Raw genomic sequence first — 20898 nt, 5'->3', positions numbered from 1 at the left:
TTGGACGACCCAAGTCAACAAAGGCTTAGGTCCCCATCTCCAACTAATCTTTTAGTGAGTGTGCAGGATGCTCGAGGAGGAACTATTGATAGTCAAAGGATTGTTGATAGTGGAGCATCCAGGCACAAGATCGGCGACATGCGGCTCCAAAACATCGTTATATCTAGGAGTTGTTGCCTTTGTTGGAGAGAAATAGAAGATAATGTCCGATTAATGAAGAAAGTTTGGCGAGTGAAGTTGATAACTTCAACAAGAAAAATCATGAGTAACAATTTGTTTGTTTAAGGCTTGGATCGGGTCCACAGGATAGATTCATATGAAGTGTACCCGCCTGCAGCACGTCTGAAGCTTTTCGAAAATTCATGGCTTTTTCTTCCACAAGAAGTTCAAAGTCTACAAGATGAACGTGAAGTGTACATTTCTCCACGGTGTGATCGAAGATAATGTGTTTGTGAACAAACCAACCGGGTGTGCGGATGCCATGGCGTGGATTGAACAACCGCACACTACTTCTCAATGAGAAAGACAAAGACCTTTGCTGGTGCAAAATCATGTGGAAGACATCATGTATGGACCATCCAAAGACGATGTGTACAAGCTTTCCCACATGCTCACTTGCTTCTTACCAGCCGGACCCGGAGGTTACTGATCTTGTTACTGTGAAGAGATTTCTCGGTTAATTGAAGTAACTGCAATATCGACCTTGAATTCCACACCGGGTGGATATCCAGTTTGGGAGAGCACTCAGATTCCTAGCAATGCACGAAGCAGTTACAGGATTATGGTTTTGAATTTCTAATCTCTCCTATCCTTGTCGATATTTAAGCTGCTTTATGAATTACTAACATCTCGTACAACACTCTTTGGCCTAACACGTTGATCTCGAATATCACCTCACACGTGATCGTTTCAATATGAAACTCATCAATGTTGTTTTGGTCCACACTGACTACCAACGTGCCAACTCATTTTTCCAAAATTTGATAAATCATTCTTGATTAAATTAATTTTGGTAAATGGCATCAAGGTAAAACATGAGTTAATTCACATCAGGAAATCATTTTTGTGAATATTTTTCTTGAAGAAAATCCAAAAAGATGTTTTTAAAATTTAAATTTATCTTTTGAATTTTAGGGGAAGTAAATCCAAAAAATACAAAATCATTGCAAAACGTCAAAAAGCACAAAAACAAGAAAAAACAAAAATGAGTTTCCTGGAAAGATAAGAGAAGATGATAGTAAATCAGTGGTCTGTCAAAACCTCTTTGAACTTAATAAGAAAAACGATAAGTAGCTCTATTAATGATGTATCGGTAGGCTCACAATCATTTTAAAGTGTGCAGGGCGATATAAACATAATCAACTGAAGACCGTGTGGGAACCGCTCATTGGCATATGGTCATGGTACCGAAATTTCATTTGATAGATTGTTGAGGTTCAGAGATACGTGGTCTTTATGCTATTTATCATCTGGGTATCATGGTTGTTTTTTTTACCGAAACAACGGGGATGCAAGTCTAGAACTTCCATGATACCATACATAGGTGTACATATGATACATACATGTATATAATACATGTTGCATATGACCATCAATAAGTGATAAAAATATCACAGTCACCCCTGAATAAGTAGATCAACGTCTCGCATGCAACATCCAAGGGGGAGTTTGCTGATGCACCTCCTGACTTTGACAACTGAAGACATCTGAAGATCCGACAATGTGAAGAACGAACCATCACGAGCAACATCCAAGGGGGAGTTTTTTTATGGATATTTGTGTGGATGCAGCTTGGTTCGGTTCGGCTTGGTTCAGTTCGACTCGACTCGGTTCGAGACCGAAGTCAACGACGTTCCTCCGTCGTACGAACTGACATTTATTAAGTGAAGACCGAAGTGAAGATATCCTCCTATCTTGATCCTCATAAAGCTTGGTGATTCTGTGTGTGGAAGTCAACGAAGAACTTCCCTAGTCAACGAAGAATATCCCACGAATAACCATTCTTGGTAATAAAATCAGATTCTTCGGTGGACTGACATCGTGGGCTAACATGCTTTTGGCCCAAATAGGTTTTTCGTGGCTCTTGCTGTTCTTCGTGGCCCTGTAAGTTCTTCGTGGTGTTAGCTGGGTCTTGGCCTATAAATAGACACTTATGGTTTCAAGTTCAGTAAGAGTGTATCTACTGGGTCTCTCTACAAATAAATATAGTGAATATTTGAAGTTATATATTATGTTATATTGGTTGTGCTCTTGCTTTCGTTTGCATATACACTTGGATTCCGCACTCGTGTGTGTGTTAAACAACAAGGAAGTAGGTTATCTTGATCCTCCAAAAGGGACCTACAGTATGCCTAGGTAGCTCACCAAAGATATGGCGTCAACGAGATTTTTAATTTTCTATGTCTAGAAATTACTATAGTTTTACTTCTAGTAAATTTTGATAATATCTAAGTTTATTTTCTTTTAATAAAAATCACCAGACTTCCAACCCACCTTTGCTAGTTGGTAATTGTCCGATAGTAATCTGTGAGTAGAAATATCAACAAAAGAAGGCTCTCAGTAATTCGTAGATCACTGCCACAACCAGTCCGAGATTGGAACAGATCCCTTAAAAAAATCTATTATTATACATTGTAGAAAAATCTATTATTATATATTATACTGGTGAGTTCTTTACTTACACTATTTTCTCATGGACCTTCACGGATGGATGGCTAGCTTTATGTATGTTTATCACGGGAACAGTAATGACTATTAACTCTGACTCAATAACCTTTATAAAGAAACAAACGTTGTTAGGTGGGTTATGCTACTGTAATTTGGGAAATAAAAAGTTCCCTTACAATCAAGACAAACAATGAAAAGCACTAATTGATATTGTCGTCAACAAAAACTAAACTATGAGAAAGACTTTCCGTCGTAAACCAGACTAAATGACTTTTTGTATAAAGAAACAAATGTTACTTATGCTACTGCAAACACAATGCAAATATTCAGATTCTAAAAGCAACATATTCGTTCAGTTTGACATCTTCCAAGACAAACTTCCTCCCTCCCTAAAGAGAGAAGGTTTCACAATGAAAAGCAATAAATGACCTCTCATTGCGTGCTACATATGCCAACTCCAGGAAGAAACAAAACTGAGTAATCTAGTTGTGCGAATCTTGTAGGCAGAAATTCCAAGAAACAAGGTTTATTTATGATTTAAGGTATCTTTGTTGAGAAGAAGCATACATGCCAAACATTCCTTGATATCCATTGTAAAACTCATATAGCATCTTTTCTACCTAGGTGTCACCTACAAATCTAACTTTTTTTTATCAATGTCTGGTGCTATTTAAACCCTACTAGAATCATCCTATTTCCACCAACCAAACCCACTCTACAACTCCCACGTAATCACTTAAAATCAGAAAAAACATAGCATATTCAAGCAGGCACGTGAACTCACAACCATAAATGGCCACTGTAACGGCTCCGATGATCCAACATTGTATTTTTGAAGGAAGCCTATCAATGTCAGAAATGGACAAACAGCGGAGGCCGTATCATAAAAATTGCAGTTGTGCATTGCATAGGCAAAAAGATGAAACTCCAAAAGCTTGTTTCCATACTACCAGAATATCATACACCAAGAAACCATCCTCAACCAGTTCATTGGCCACAACCAAATTCCCACACCCAATCAAAGTTAAAGTCAAACTTACTAACCATACAGAAGGGCATATGAGGCCTTTAACTCAACCTCAAAGAGATAAAACTTGTGATTATTGCAGTTTTTCTGGAAAGGAATGACAATATTGTACATGCATAAGTTTTAAGGAAATTCCTTTAAATCTGGAAAGGAATTGGAAACAGTGCAAGAGCAGCCGCAGACAATTGGAGTCGATTCGGGGCTAAACATCAGCATTAAAAGATCCCGTTATTGATGATAACAGAAGGCAACTCAAGCTCTTTTCTCTGTCACCATCACTTACTGACATGTCAGAAATGGACAAACAGCGGAGGCCGTATCATAAAAATTGGAGTCGATTCTGTCACACCCCGATTTTCCGGTTTAGCGGAAGCGTCACGAGGTGTGGCCAGAGTGATAACCATAGCATTCAACCAAGTAAACGATATATGTAAAACATAACGAGTTGTTCATCCATACATTTATTTAAATCAAATTTACAACCATACGTTTGTTCGAAAAAGTACCAAGCTTGACATCGTTGTACCAAAACACAAGTTTCCAAATATATTGTTTCAAACAAAAGGACTAAACACAGGGTAACATCCCACAGCTTGACTTGACATTCCCACGGACGCACTTTCCTGAGGCCATCCACTAATTTAATGTAATACATGTTAGTTTTGAAAAGGTCAACAAAGGTTGGTGAATTCATGTATTAATTTGTATCAAATCATTTTTCAAAATATTTGATAATTTGGAATTGGTATAAATGAACTTGTAAGATCATTAGTGTTTTGCAAGGACACTAATCTGTATGCCGAATGGGAGGCAACCAAACCTTGACGATTTATTGTGTTTGTTAGTGACACTAGTTTTAGACACAAAAGCACTCTTAACGATCTCTGTTATGCCGATAAGAGTGGGGCTCGTCAAACCCAATAGATCTATCACTTTTGTTCCCTGGTACTTGTTTATTCATTAATGGCCCCTTTGTTTAATCCTCATCCGCATGTGATCTAAATATTCTAATTTTTATAGTCATACCAATTGTAATATGTATACATCCCCGAAAGTTTAAAATATAAACATTTAAAATAAAAGGGGAAACATGAACTCACTAATTTGCGTTCCAAGCAAATCTGGTTTCGATTTCAGATTCTTGGTTTGTTTCTCGACCTACAAGTGTCCTAATCTCATTAGGTACTTAGGTTTTTGTTCGTTCGTCGTACAAGTATCTCATCTTGAATTCGTTATTATACTTGTATTCGTTTGCTTTATTATCTTCCACACACACACACAAATATATATATATATATATATATATATATATATATATATATATATATATATATATATATATATATATATATATATATATATATATATATATATATATCCTGTTTCGCTTATGTTTGAATGGGCCTAGCCCAATTGACTTTGTATGTGTGAGTCTAGCCCATTTCATTTAACTAGTGTGGGTCTAACCCAATTTGTTTAAAGTGGATCAAACACAATTAGTTTGTAAGAGTGGGCCTAGACCAATTTAATTATAAAAAGGTGGGCCTAGCACAAAAATAGTTTACAAAAGTGGGCTTAGCCTAATGTATTCTCATCAAAGTGGGCTTAGCCCAAGAATAGTTTTACAAAAGTGGGCTTAACCCAAAACATGTAAAAAGCGGGCTTGTTCATATTGGTTTACAAAAGTGGGCTTTAGTCCAATTTAACTAAAAGATAAGTTAGCCCAATTTTTAGTTTTAAAAGATGGGTTAGCCCAAATGGTTATTAAACTTGGGTTGATCCATATTTTATTACTTACTAGTAAAAATAATAACTTATAACAATTTAGTTTAATAAAACTAATAAATATTTTGTATAAGTTACTAGTAAAAATAAAGTGAGTGTCGGTTTGTTTGTTTGTTTTCGATCGTTTCCTTCTTGTCATTTTGGTTCATTAGCGTCGCCCGATTCGTTCGTATCATCCGTCTCGTTTATGTTGCATATTTCGTCTGTGCCATATATTTTATTTTGTCCGATTTGACAAAAGTGTCCGAATTGTCCAAAGTGTCTGAATTGCCCGGTTGTTTGTTTATGTCCAAGGATGGGCATTCCATTTTTATAGTTTTCGTTTTTCAAGTGTTAACATATATTATTGTACTTTTTGTGTAAGTGTATCTTTTTGTATTTATTCCTACATGAACTAAATACATAATATACATACAAAATATAAGTTTGACACTTTATGAACTTTTAAAGTATATATTTTTATCTAAAATATATACTTTCCATTAGGAAATCTTTATAAAGTGTGAACTTATAACTACTTGTCCAAAAAATTCGTTAAATCAAGTTTAAAGATCCCAGTTGTTTTCTAGTCATCAAATCCTTCGTTGAACACCTTTTGATCATAACCAACTTTATAAAAATTTTTGACATAGTTTCCTTTAAACTATGGACTTTTCCCGAGTTTAAACAAAGTTGTTTTCAAATCGTCTTCAACTCAAACATCATCAAGTATTCACAATCATCTTATCTTTCCAACAAAAGTGTCATGAACTTATTGTAGCTTTAAACTCTCCTAAAAAGGAAACTTTATTTATGATTTTTACCAAAAAATTGCAGATTATTATTTTATATGAAAACTCATATTTTAAGTGATTCATAAAGTCTTTTTAAGTAGAAATATGTGTTCATAACAATTCCAAGAACAAGTTTATATTCATGACCTTTCCAAAAATGGAAACTTCAATTACCCATTTCAACAAAATTTCTAGTTTATGAGTTTTAATAATAATCTATATTTCGTATGATGCATGTGACCATTTTAAATTCAAAAACTTATGTTCATAGCATTTTGTTGGTGAATCTTACTACATCTAAACATGCATGTGTTTAGATCATACTCTTAAACATGAAGATACAAGATCAAGTTTTCTACATAAACACAACTTTTTAAGATTATCAAGAATCAACAAAAATAACATATGATCATATTAGTTTGTTTAGTTTTTGTTAGTGATTCTTGTGTTCTTTAAATAATCTTCAACATGAATACTTGTACATTTTTGTTTAAACATAAATCACAAAAATGCAAGTACAAGATTTGAAGCTTACTACTAGCACTTGGCTAGGGATGAACAAGTAGAAAAGATGATGAAAAGATGAAGACCCAAAAGCTCCAAGACTTGAAAAATTCCTCAAATAACTTCCATTAACTTGCAAGTGTCTTTGATCATCTTGAAAGAGGCATGCAAGTAATAAAATTTATGATTTATGAAGATCAAATTGAAGGTGATTGTGGGTGTTCTTGGCCGATTTCAAGGAAGAAGAAGAAGAAAGTTTTGTGTTGTGAAATGTTGGTAGATATGAGTTGTTATGCATGGATGGACTTTAAATTGATCCAAAATTATAGTGCATAAAAGGTTAGGCATCACAACCACTTAGTATACATGCATTTCTTACAACACATCAAGAAGAGGTGAGTGGGTGAGGGACCCACACCAAACCGTGGACAAGGGGTGGTTTGGGGTTTTAATTATATTTTTTCTAAATCTTGTTTAAATATATAAACTTCAAGATCTTGTTTATTTTATATAAAAATTTCTATAAAGTTTCAAGGTTCAACAATTTAAAGTAATGTGATACTAGGTAAGATTAACCCACTAAAATTATTAGTTCGTTGATCCGTTGAAAATTTTGGATCAGGTCTTGTACCGGGTTAAATATTCACATTGCATTTTACTTATATAAATCCATGTCAAAAATTGTTTTTGCACAAGTTTCACCGCACCTTTATTCAGTTTTCCTATCCTTACTACATCCTCGGTAAGACTTATGGCAAGCGTTATAGCCTGAGCAAATTTTCAATATGGTTCCTCCAGTTCCGCCATTGTTTGCAGTGTGGTTTACTACGAGTTATACGATTGCTTCTGCGACTCGCTGGTTCAGTAGAGCAACAAGCTCAGCTCGTGTTGTAGGTAAGGGTTTCGTTTGGGCTTAAAAGTGTTACTTCATTCTGGTGCCATGATCTTCATATGTATATAAAATATATTGAAGAGATTAGACATGAACCAAAATAAAACACATCGTTGCACACTACGCGCATAGGGGCAAGATAGATCATAATGATACTTATGCAAATTTTTGACACCATATTCATCACATCCTTGTAGGTATGTAAAATAAATTACAACAATGTGTCACTAAGAAAATACCAAACTATATGTATGTACTATGTCAAGTTGTTACAATTATTTTTGTGAAGAAACCAAAAATAATCTCAGAGTTACATCACTCCGGACGATACAAGACATATAGCAATATACAAAATAAGGTGAGGTCTTTTCTTCACATTGTTCCTTGCTTGATATTCTAGTCTCCAAGTCCTCAACACTCTTTAGTCTTCCACAAAATCGGGTATACTTCCCAAAAGGTAGTAATTGAACATAACTACCGTGGTGTGGGATGTGAAAGTGAAGACATAGAAATTAGACCATGAAGGTACGTAACTTCCTCCTCGAGACCAAAAATGTGTCTAATTCCGGTAGTGGAGTGGCTCTTAAGGGTATGAATGCGTTCCTCAAATGATGGAGGCGCATTGTGGAATGGAGAGTGTGAAGGTACTGATGGGGGAAAATGATGGCAATGGAGCATTCTGGGGGAGGTCGAGTAGCAGAAATCTGAGTCTCAAGATCTTGGACTCGTCGGAAGGGAATATCAAGCTGAATCTTGGAAGATAAAACTCTATAATTTATGGTAGTATGCGGAAAATGGCGTGGATGATATGGATTAGATGGGCTCCTACCCAGTGGTGGAGGTTGAGAATGTGCATCAGAATAGTAAGGTGGAGAGTAGTGGGTGATAGGATGTACGTGTTGTCCATATGCCTAAGCGGAACAACCAACTGTTGAGGAGGGGAAAACCAAGCGGTCACGTCTATCCTTACAGTATGTATTTCATACCCCATGGACCTTGGTCGTCCAAAGTAGGGAAAATCCTTCGTCGCATTAACTTATGTGACGAATACGTTGATATTGTTTGAGCTCAACGAGTTCCAAGAAGATTGTTATGATTTCCATAGATGTCAAATGGAATACGGTAAAAGAGTTGCACCATGGCTCGTGCCATACTACCCTTTGAGACAAAACGAATATCAAATGACGAGTTTTATTGCAATAACTCCAATAAATAAGATAAGGTGTTATAGGCACCGTGAGAATAACCCAAATGTTGGAATCCTAGAATGTTTAAGGAAAATCCATCCTGGATGGTTATCCTAATTTATTTGCTTAGATGACTAGTCTCAACTGACTTGTGATAAGGATCGAATGCTAGACATGAACCAATATGTGCAGTTTTCCTGTATTATAGGGTGTTATGGCAATCACCCTAGTTAGTGTTCTAAGAAATGGAAAAATTCCATCTCAAGTAACAACTCAAGAAATTTGAACAGGTAGTGATCATTAGTCTGACCCGCAGAGCCCACCAGGATTCCCATCAACTGCAAATTATTATTACGTGGGCCCCCGTAATAATAAATTGCCATGTATGGTCACCCTAGCGTTCCCTCGTTCAAAATAGATGATGTGTGCAAAATGCAACATATAAATTACATCAAATGAGGCATAAAACTAACCCTTTTTAGTACTAATGTTGGAAAAAGTGTGTTTTTGTCTTCCTTTTGAATTTATAGGACCCAATGAGCTGAAATGAGCAAAAGTAACAAATATACAGCAAAAACCAACATAAATACAAAGAAAAGGAATAAACGTGGCATGCCCGACCCCTCGGCTGCATCCCCAAAAGCAAACACAAGAAACAGAAGATTGACCACGGGTCGTGCCCACTGGACACCGGGGCGTGGTCAGGTGTCTGCAGAAAGGACAAAGCTGTGGAAGCTTCTACGCCCACCACGGGGGCGTGCCCAGCTCAGCACGGGGCACGGTCAACGCTAAAATACGCAGAATCTTGCAAAATCTTGGTAGTGCAGATATGCTTCTGCACACGGGGCCGTGCCCACTGTTCACGGGCCGTGTTGAGCCATATGCTGACAAATGCAATTAATAAAGGAAGAGAAAAGGATGGCCACGGGTGCGTGTCCACTGGACACGGGGCCGTGGCCGGGCTTCTAATCAGGCTATAAATAGAGGTGTTTGGCTCACTTCAAAGGCATCCCTTGGCAAACCACCACTCTCCCACTTCACCACCACTCCACCACCACTACAACACCCACATCCACCACCATCATCCATCATCCACCTTAGAGTGTGTGTAGTAGTCTTGGGATCCAAGATTGATAGTAAGAGTTCTTGTCAATCAAAGGCCATGTTTGGCTAAGTCTCTTACGTCACTTGGTGAAGACAAGTCTTTAATGTATTACTTTTGATTTTTAATCTTTTCGCACTCTTTATTTGGTTTTGTATTAATGATTTTAATAACTAGTTTCTTATGTTAAAGGTGAAACTTCTTTAACATTTGTTCGTGGTGTATTGGCATTACTTTACTGTCTATATAGAGTAAAAGATTTACACCATTCAGATCTCTACGGTCTATATAGATATATGTTAGCTACCTGGTCGGGGGTTAAGGGAATGGTTTAGTAAGGTTCTTGCCTTGTTTAGCGTATAGATCATGCAAGGACCTAGGTCAAGCTTACTACGACCTCCTTCAATACCCACTGGTATTAGATGGCGGGGGTGCGAATGGCTTGATCCACTCATATGTAAACTAAAATTAATACATTAAACCGGCTACTTGGGATTGTGTCCCTGCTGACTCAAACCACTTAGCCGAGGGTAACGTCACCTTCAAAAGAGGGGCCTACCACTTTTCGCATTAATAACTTAATTAATTATCTTTCAATATTTCGACCCTTTGGGATAGTATCCTTGCTGACTCAAACCATTAGGTTGAGGGTATCGTCACCTTCAAAAGAGGGGCCTACCACAATAACTAAGATAATCTCTTAAAAAGTGCAAAAGTGCGAAAATAATCAAATGATACATTAAAGGCGACTCGGATCCAAGTGATTCATCTTGTCTATCTGTTTTTATTTTATTTTTAGTTCTGCATCTTTAGTTTTTATTTTCATGTTTTAAAATCTTTTCTCAAAAATTTTTAATTGATTAGACGTTGAGGATAAACCGGTACTAAAAGCTCTTGTGTTCTTGGATGACCTCGGTATCTTACCAACGCTATACTACGCTCACGATGGGTTCACTTGCCCATGTGTGTGTTTAGTGTTAGTAGAATATCGTGTTTTATAAATTTAAAACTTGACTAATGCTTAAAATGAGCTAAAAATATCAATAAAATCGTATTACACATCGCACACACCAAGTTTTTGGCGCCGTTGCAGGGGACACAAGGATTTTAAGAAAGTTAGAAATCAACGGCCTAATCATTTTTACTTATTTTTCTATTTTTTAGGATTTTTTTGTTAAATTTTCAGCTTCTGTAGACTTCGGCATGGGGCCCTGCCTGGTCGAACACGGGGCCGTGCCCAGCAACCTTACTGGCAGTTGTTCTTTTTTGAGTTACAGAAGAGTGACCACGGGGCCGTGGCGGTGCACCACGGGGCCGTGCTGAACTCTCCAGTAACTTAACTTAACTGGGATCTACAAAACAATCATTGTAACCACGACCACGGGCCGTGGTCAGTGACCACGGGGCCGCGGTCAGTGACCACGGGGCCGCGGTGAGACTTCTGACCAACATTCTTTTTGTTTTTATCGCAGGACTTGGAACCCATGCACAACAACTGAACTTTCTACGCAGTGCATGAGCTCCAGTTCCGATAAATACATAAAAGAGCCTCTAAATGAACCCGAACACTTTCTAAGAAAAAGACTAAAAGCTAAAATCCAAGAGAAAGCTTCGGGGGACCAACTTCCAATGGCAGATCAGCGTACCCTGATGGATTACCTACAGCCCACTGTAGGTAATCTCGGAGCCGCTATCAATGCACCGAATGTCGATACCAATAACTTCGAACTTCGGACGCATTTGATCCAAATGCTCCAAAATTCCACAACCTTCCATGGCCTAGCTGACGAAGATCCCCATTTACATATTACCAACTTTTTGGAAATATGTGATACTTTCCGGATCAACGGGGCATTAAACGACGTCATCCGCCCTCGAATGTTCCCATTTTCACTAAAAGACCGAGCTAAGGCTTGGCTCAACACCCTCCCAAGTGGTTCGGTAAACACTTGGGATGAACTAGCCCAAAAATTTCTATATAGGTATTTCCCTCCTTCTAAAACAGCTAAATTAATGACTGAAATTAATACATATTCGCAAGAGGACGGGGAATCCTTATATGAAACTTGGGAAAGGTTCAAGAAGCTATTAAGAAAATGCCCTCATCATGGTCTCGCAGTTTGGCAACAAGTATCCACTTTCTATAATGGGTTGTTGCCACACACAAGACAAACACTCGACTCTAGCTCCAGGTGACTCCTAGGTAATCGTCGCCCAAATGAAATTTATAATCAAAATGAGGAAATTGCTCAAAACAATTTTCAATGGCACACTCCCTGAGGTACAAAATCTATTGCCCCAGGCGCCCATAAAGTGGATGAAAACACCTCTTTACAAGCCCAAATCGAGGCCCTATCTTCAAAAATCAAAAAATTAGAAATGGCAAAAACGGCATCGGTTAAGGCTTGCGAAGGGTGTGGTGGGCCACATGAAAATTGGAATTGTATGAAAGAAATGGGTAATCAAACGAAAATGGTAAACTACATTGATAATAGACCTAGGCCGTCGGGTCCCCCAACGAGCACCTACAACCAAGGATGGCGTAACCACCCTAACCTTGGTTGGAGAGAACCCGGCAATAGTAGTAACCAACAAAACCAAAACCAACGAACAAACTTTCAACAACAACCAAGAAATGAGTCATAAAATTTCTCTCAACAACAACAAGGGGGACGAGAGAGGCTTGAAGACACTGTCTCACGCCTCATCTCAGAAACCGAAAAGAAGAACTCGGATCTATTCCTACAATTGGAATCAAACTTTAGAAATCAACAAGCTAGTATTCAAAACATTGAAAAAAACTAAATCAACTAGCTCAAAATTTCTCCAAGAGACCACAAGGAGCGTTACCTAGCAATACCAAACCCAATCGAAAGGCGTAAGTGCATCTCATAACATTGAGAAACCGTACCGTAGGTCCCAAGGAGGCTCCACTAACCCCATCCAACAAAAATCCACCAACTCAAACCACGACCTCGCCACCAATCAATATGGAAACGACTCCTCCGCCAAATCCCGAACCTACCAAGACCCCCTTAGTGCCCTACCCTGGTCGGTTATTTCGCCAACAGAATGATGAGCAATTCACAAAATTTATTAACTTACTAAAACAATTGCATATCAATCTTCCATTTGTGGAAGTCCTCACTCAAATGCCAAAATATTCAAAATTTATGGGAGACTTCCTCACTCACAAAAGGAAGATCGAAACATTGCAATTGGTCAATTTGAGTGAAGAATGCTCCGCCGTACTACTCAATAAACTTCCACAAAAGAAAATCGACCCCGGAAGCTTCACCATCCCTTGTTCCATTAGGGGATCACCTATACGCAATGCACAAGCCGACCTTGGGGCTAGCATCAATCTCATGCCCGCATCAATGTTTGACCGACTCGGACTAGGTAAGACGAGCCCCACAAAGATAAGCATACAACTCGCCGATAGGTCTATCAAATACCCACAAGGTGTTGCTGAAAATCTATTGGTAAAAGTCGGAGACTTTGTCTTCCCGGCCGACTTTGTCATACTAGATATAGAGGAAGACACCGAACTGCCACTCATTCTAGGAAGGCCATTCCTTGCCACCGCTCACGCAATGGTGGATATGAGTGATGGGAAGTTAACATTGAGGGTCAAGGACAAAGAGATGAAGTTCGGGGTTGGGAAAAGAGTAGAAGACGACCCGGTCAACTACATGGATGTCATAGACTCAAGCTTGGATGATGCTCTCCGATGGTGCAACACAGGATGCGAGACATCCCGCTCGGGTAACATATGACTGACTTTGGGTCTAGCCAATGACCCTTATAAATGTGGCGCACCACGGAGGCATTCCATGGAACTATCCGTAGTTTTTAGTTTAGATTAACTTTTATGTTTTCTAGTTTAGCTTTAGTTTTCAAGAATAAAAAACACTGGAGGTTACTAAGGGAACTTTAAAACCACACTCCACGCACGAAAACAGAGCCTCCCGACAATTTTCCATCATTACAGCAAGTTCAGCACGGGGCCGTGCTCAGCCCAACACGCCCCGTGCCCAAGTCTCTGCAGAAAGTTGCACAGTTCAGGTAACTGGACATGGGGTCGTGCTCACTGATCATGCCCCATGCCCAACCTTTTGTTAAATTTTGGTACTAGCAATCTGACCATGGGGCCGTGCCCTGACCAACACGGGGCCGTGGCCAGACGCCCAGTAACACAAAATTCTGTTTTTCAACAACCTACAAACTTATTTTTGGGACACATTGAGGACAATGTGTAATTTAAGTGTGGGGGGATGCTAAAACCTTGAATTTTTCAAGTCTTAATAACAAGCCTTACAGAAAATTCTATTGCAACCGCGAATCACCCCAATTTTTTTCAAAAATTTTCATTTTCTTTACTTGTCTTGGTTTAAATTAGGAATAACAAGTTCTAGAAAGGTTATAATTTTACAAGTTTACAACCGATAGCGTCGTGATAAAAAGAACCAACAAAAGAAAATTATGAAAAGGCGTGACAAATCTAATTAAAATTTGATTATATATACGTGATCACATTATAAACCCATTCCCACAACAAGTGAGAAGTAAGTTCCATGCCAGTCTCGAGTGTTTCACAAAAATACATCTTCACCCGAGTGTTGAGTGATCTCCCGTGAGGTATGTGAACTTGAATAAAAATAGAATTTTAAAGATGCATGTTATGCCCAAATAAGTAATTTCTTTTATGAAACGTCCTCAATAAATCATAACGAATAGGATTGTAAATAGAAAAAAAAATAAAACCCAATAAAGAGCTTGGATTCCCGACACTCAAGACAAGCCCAAAAACTTCTCCTCTGCCTATTCCATTTGGGTGTGTAAGCCACATATTAAAGAGTTTTGCTTGAGGACAAGCAAAGATTCAAGAGTGCGGGTAGTTGATGTGTGCAAAATGCAACATATAAATTACATCAATGAGGCATAAAACTAACCCTCTTTTAGTTCTAATGTTGGAAAAAGTGTGTTTTTGTCTTCCTTTTGAATTTACAGGACCAAATGAGCTTAAACGAGCAAAAGGAACAAATATACAGCAAAAACCAACATAAATACAAAGAAAAGGAATAAACGTGACATGCCCCACCCCTCGGCAGCATCCCCAAAAGCAAAAACATGAAACAGAAGACTGACCACGGGTCGTGCCCACTAGACACCGGGGCGTGGTCAGGTGTCTGCAGAAAGGACAAAGTTGTGGAAGCTTCTACGCCCACCTCGGGGGCGTGCCCAGCTCAGCACGCGGCGTGGTCAATGCTAAGATACGCAGAATCTTGCAAAATCTTGGTAGTACAGATACGCTTCTGCACACGGGGCCGTGCCCACTGGACACGGGCCGTGTTGAGCCCTATGCTGACAAATGCAATTAATGAAGGAAGAGAAAAGGATGGCCACGGGGGGTGTGACACGGGGCCGTGGCTGGGCTTCTGTTCAGGCTATAAATAGAGGTGCTTGGCTCACTTCAAAGGCACCCCTTAGCAAACCACCACTCTCCCACTTCACCACCACTCCACCACCACTACAACACCCACATCCACCACCATCATCCATCATCCACCTTAGAGTGTGTGTAGTGGTCTCGGGATCCAAGATTGATAGTAAGAGTTCTTGTCAATCAGAGGCCATGTTTGGCTAAGTCTCTTACATCACTTGGTGAAGACAAGTCTTTAATGTATTATTTTTTATTTTTAATCTTTTGGCACTCTTTATTTGGTTTTGTATTAATGAATTTAATAACTAGTTTCTTATGTTAAAGGTGAAACTTCTTTTCCATTTGTTCGTGGTGTATTGGCATTACTTTACTGTCTATATAGAGTAAAATATTTACACCGTTCAGATCTCTACGGTCTATATAGAGATACGTTAGCTACCTGGTCGGGGGTTAAGGGAATGGTTTAGTAAGGTTCTTGCCTTGTTTAGTGTATAGATCATGCAAGGACCTGGGTCAAGCTTACTACGACCTCCTTCAATACCCACTGGTATTAGATGGCGGGGGTGCGAATGGCTTGATCCACTCATATGTAAACTAAAATTAATACATTAAACCGGCTACTTGGGATTGTATCCCTGCTGACTCAAACCACTTAGCTGAGGGTAACGTCACCTTCAAAAAAGGGGCCTACCACTTATCGCATTAATAACTTAATTAGTTATCTTTCAAAATTCCGACCCTTTGGGATTGTATCCTTGCTGACTCAAACCACTGGGTTGAGGGTAACGTCACCTTCAAAAGAGGGTCCTACCACTATAACTAAGATAATCTCTTAAAAAGTGCAAAAGTGCGAAAATCATCAAAGGATACATTAAAGGCGAGTCGAATCCAAGTGATTCATCTTGTCTATCTGTTTTTATTTTATTTTTATTTCTGCATTTTTAGTTTATATTTTCATGTTTTAAAATCTTTTCTCAAAAATTTTTGATTGATTAGACGTTGAGGATAAACCGATACTAAAAGCTCTTGTGTCCTTGGACGACCTCGGTATCTTACCAACGCTATACTACGCTCACGATGGGTGCACTTGCCCATGTATGTGTATAGTGTTAGTAGAATATCGTGTTTTATAAATTTAAAACTTGACTAATGTGTAAAATGGGCTAAAAATATCAATAAAATCATATTACACCTCGCACACACCAATAGACGATCAGTTAGAGAGGGGGACACGACTGTCTATTTACCTTTAACATAGAATGGACCTTCGTGATGGTCCACGCGTTAATACTTGTAGCCATCGCCCGCGGAATGGCACGACGTTAAGAAATAGAAGTAAAGAGGATTCATAACAATAATAGTTGGATGGGCACCTTCAAGATAAGTGTTTCATCTTCCTTATCTTGACAAGAATGTCATCAATCATGATTAGGGACCTCGTTCTCACTAAATGAGTGTTCGTCCAAGGCTACCACCTCCGCCTCATTGTCATGATCGAAGTCAGGCATCTCCGTATCTGAGGTAAAAATAGCTATCTACTATGGAATATCAAGCTTAAGGTATATCTTAGAAATTACATCCACCATAAGCTCATCAAAAGATGCGAGGTCAAAACGCTTGTTATGAGAATCTAGAATAATAATAGAATTTGAATACTAAGATGTTATGTTCGTGGCAAAATAATCTGTACAACGTATACCTGTGAAGAACTTATAAATAATAATTTTGGGAAATTGTACTTTGTTTTCATTGTAGGTTATATCATATATCGTTTCAAATTCAACCTATTGTTGTCGTGTCTAATCCTCAATGATTAGTTCACATAGTATCCTTGCATTATCGCTTTGATTTATCGTTTGGTACTAGTGGAGGATCTTTGTATCCGTGCCGTGGGAATAAGCCTTGTTATAATTTCATAAACGACTTACAATTGACTTTTTATAAAAAAGATGATTTTGAAATTGTAGACTAGACTCCAAAAGAATCTTAGCTCACTACAATTGAAGCTCTGATACCAGGTCTGTCACACCCCGATTTTCGGTTTAGAAGAAGTGTCATGAGGTGTGGCTAGAGCGATAACCATATCATTCAACCAAGTAAACAATAGATGTAAAACATAACGAGTTGTTCATCCATGCATTTATTTAAAGCAAATTTACAACCATACGTTTGTTCGAAAAAGTACCAAGGTTGACATCGTTGTACCAAAACACAAGTTTCCAAATACATTGTTTCAAACATAAGGACTAAACATAGGGTAACATCCCACAGCTTGACTTGACATTCCCACAGACACACTTTCCTGAGGCCATCCACTAATTTCCTGTAATACATGTTAGTTTTGAAAACGTCAACAAAGGTTGGTGAATTCATGTATTAATTTGTGTCAAACCATTTTTCAAAATTTTTGATATTTTGGAATTGGTATAAATGAACTTGTAAGATCATTAGTGTTTTGCAAGGACACTAATCTTTATGCCGAATAGGAGGCAACCAAACCTTGATGATTTATTGTGTGTGTCAGTGACACTAGTTTTAGACGCAAAAGCACTCTTAACGATCTTTGTTATGCCGATAAGAGAGTGGGGCTCGTCACACCCAATAGATCTATCACTTTTGTTCCACGGTACATGTTTATTCATTAATGTCCCCTTCGTTTAATCCTCATCCGCATGTGATCTAAATATTCTCATTTTTATCGTCATACCAATTGTAACATGTATACATCCCCGAAAGTTTAAAACTATAAACTTTTAAAATAAAAGGGTAACCACGAACTCACTAATTTGCGTTCCAAGCAAATCTCGTTTCGATTTCAGATTCTTCGTTTGTTTCTCGACCTACAATTGTCCTAATCTCATTAGACACTTAGGTTTTTGTTCTTCGTCGTACAGTATCTCATCTTGAATTTTTTATTATACTTGTATGCGTTTGCTTTATTTGTTTACGTATATATATATATACATATATATATATATATATTCTATTCCGCTTATGTTTCAATGGGCCAAGCCCAATTGACTTTGTATGTGTGGGTCTAGCCCATTGTGTGGATCTAGCCCAATTTGTTTAAAGTGGATCAAACACAATTAGTTTGTAAGAGTTGGCCTAGACCAATTTAATTATAAAAAGGTGGGCCTAGCCCAAAAATAGTTTACAAAAGTGGGCTTAGCCAAATGTATTCTCATCAAAGTGGGCTTAGCCCAAGAATACTTTTACAAAAGTGGGTTTAACCCAAAACAACTTGTAAAAAGTGGGCTTGTTCATATTGGTTTATAAAAGTGGGCTTTAGTCCAATTTAACTAAAAGATAAGTTAAACCTGTTTTTAGTTTTAAAAGACGGGTTAGCCCATATGGTTATTAAATTTGGGTTGATCTATATTTTATTACTTACTAGTAAAAATAATAACTTATAACAATTTAGTTTAACAAAACTAATAAATATTTTGTATAAGTTACTAGTAAAAATAAAGTGAGCGTCGGTTTGTTTGTTTGTTTTCGATCGTTTCCTTCTTGTCATTTTGGTTCATTCGCGTCGCCCGATTCACTCGTATCGTCTGTCTCGTTTATGTTGTATATTTCGTCCGTGCCATATATTTTATTTTGTCCGATTTGTCAAAAGTGTCAGAATTGTCCAAAGTGTCCGAATTGCCCGGTTGTTTACTTATGTCCAAGGATGGACATTCTATTGTTATAGTTTTCGTGTTTTTCAAGTGTTAACATATATTTTTGTACTTTTTGTGTAAGTATATATTTTTGTATTTATTCCTACATGAACTAAATACATAATATACATACAAAATATAAGTTTGACACTTTATGAACTTTTAAAGTATATATTTTTATCTAAAATATATACTTTCCATTAGGAAATCCTTATAAAATGTGAACTTATAACTACTTGTCTAAATACTCGTTTAATCAAGTTTAAAGATCCCAAGTTGTTTTCTAGTCATCAAATCCTTCGTTTAACACCTTTTGATTGTAACCAACTTTATAAAAATTTTTGCCATAGTTTCCTTTAAACTGTGGACTTTTCCCAAGTTTAAACAAACTTGTTTCCAAATCATCTTCAACTCAAACATCATCAAGTATTGAGAATCATCTTATCTTGCCAACAAAAGTGTCATGAACTTGTTGTAGCTTTAAACTTTCATAAAAAGGAAACTTTATTTATGATTATTACCAAAAAAATTGTAGATTATTATTTTATGTGAAAACTCATATTTTTAAGTGATTCATGAAGTCATTTTAAGTAGAAATATGTGTTCATAACAATTCCAAGAACAAGTTTATATTCATGACCTTTCCAAAAATGGAAACTTTAATCACCCATTTCGACAAAATTTCTAGTTTATGAATTTTAAATAATAATCCATATTTCATATCATGCATGTGACCATTTCAAATTCAAATACTTATGTTCATAAAATTTTGTTGGTGAATCTTGCTAGATCTAAACATGCATGTGTTTAGATCATACGTTTAAACATGAAGATACAAGATCAAGTTTTCTACATAAACACGACTTTAAGGTTATCAAGAATCATCAAAAGTTAACATATGATCGTATTAGTTTGTTTAGTTTTTGTTAGTGATTCTTGTGTTCTTTAAATAATCTTGAAGATGAATACTTGTACATTTGTGTTTAAACATAAATCACAAAAATCTAAGTACAAGATTTGAAGCTTACTACTAGCACTTGGCTAGGGATGAACAACTAGAAAAGATGATGAAAAGATGAAGACCCAAAAGCTCCAAGACTTGAGAAATGCTTCAAATAACTTCGATTAACTTGCAAGTGTCTTTGATCATCTTGAAAGAGGCATGCAAGTAATAAAATTTATGATTTATGAAGATCAAAATGAAGGTGATTGTGGGTGTTCTTGGCAGATTTCAAGGAAGAAGAAGAAGAAAGTTTTGTGTTGTGAAGTGTTGGTAGATATGAGTTGTTATGCATGGATGGACTTAAAATTGATCCAAAATTAAAGTGCATAAAAGGTTAGGCATCGCAACCATTTAGCATACATGCATTTCTTACAACACCTCAAGAAGAGGTGAGTGGGTGGGGGACCCACACCAAATCGTGGACATGGGGTGGTTTGGGGTTTTTATTATATATATTTTTTTAAATCTTGTTTAAATATATAAACTTCAAGATCTTGTTTATTTTATATAAAAATTTCTATAAAGTTTCAAGGTTTAACATTTTAAAGTAATGTGATACTAGGTAAGACTAACCCACTAAAATTTTTAGTTCGTTGATCGGTTGAAAAAATTGGTTCAGGTCTTGTACCGCGTTAAATACTGACATTGCGTTTTACTTATATAAATCCAAGTCAAAAATAGTTTTTGCACAAGTTTTATCATCCAAATTATTATTCCAACTTTTCGGGCTAAAAAATTCATTATTTCTTCCTGTACCGGCTTTGTTGTCAGGCAGAACTAGCGGTGCATCTTAACATAATAAGATTTAAGTGCGGAATTTGTGTCGTTTTTAATACCCGTTATATTA

The 20898-nt window shown here is 37.3% G+C and overlaps 1 long non-coding RNA gene and 1 other non-coding gene across 2 annotated transcripts; both read right to left on the bottom strand.

The window, feature by feature from the left end:
• Positions 1–11944: 11944 nt before the first annotated feature.
• LOC118479931 lies at positions 11945–12051 on the bottom strand. Its single transcript, XR_004861573.1, has one exon. It is a non-coding gene; the product is annotated as a small nucleolar RNA R71 (small nucleolar RNA).
• A 5442-nt stretch (positions 12052–17493) lies between these two features.
• Positions 17494–20446, bottom strand: LOC110903494. Its single transcript, XR_004859685.1, has 2 exons — positions 20077–20446; positions 17494–17706 (listed from the first exon to the last, which is right to left on the bottom strand). It is a non-coding gene; the product is annotated as an uncharacterized LOC110903494 (long non-coding RNA).
• Between the last annotated feature and the right edge of the window lie 452 nt (positions 20447–20898).

The sequence above is a fragment of the Helianthus annuus genome, chromosome 6 (genome assembly GCF_002127325.2).
Source record: "Helianthus annuus cultivar XRQ/B chromosome 6, HanXRQr2.0-SUNRISE, whole genome shotgun sequence".
Lineage (NCBI taxonomy): Eukaryota > Viridiplantae > Streptophyta > Magnoliopsida > Asterales > Asteraceae > Helianthus > Helianthus annuus.
This window is presented reverse-complemented; position numbering and strand designations above follow the sequence as displayed.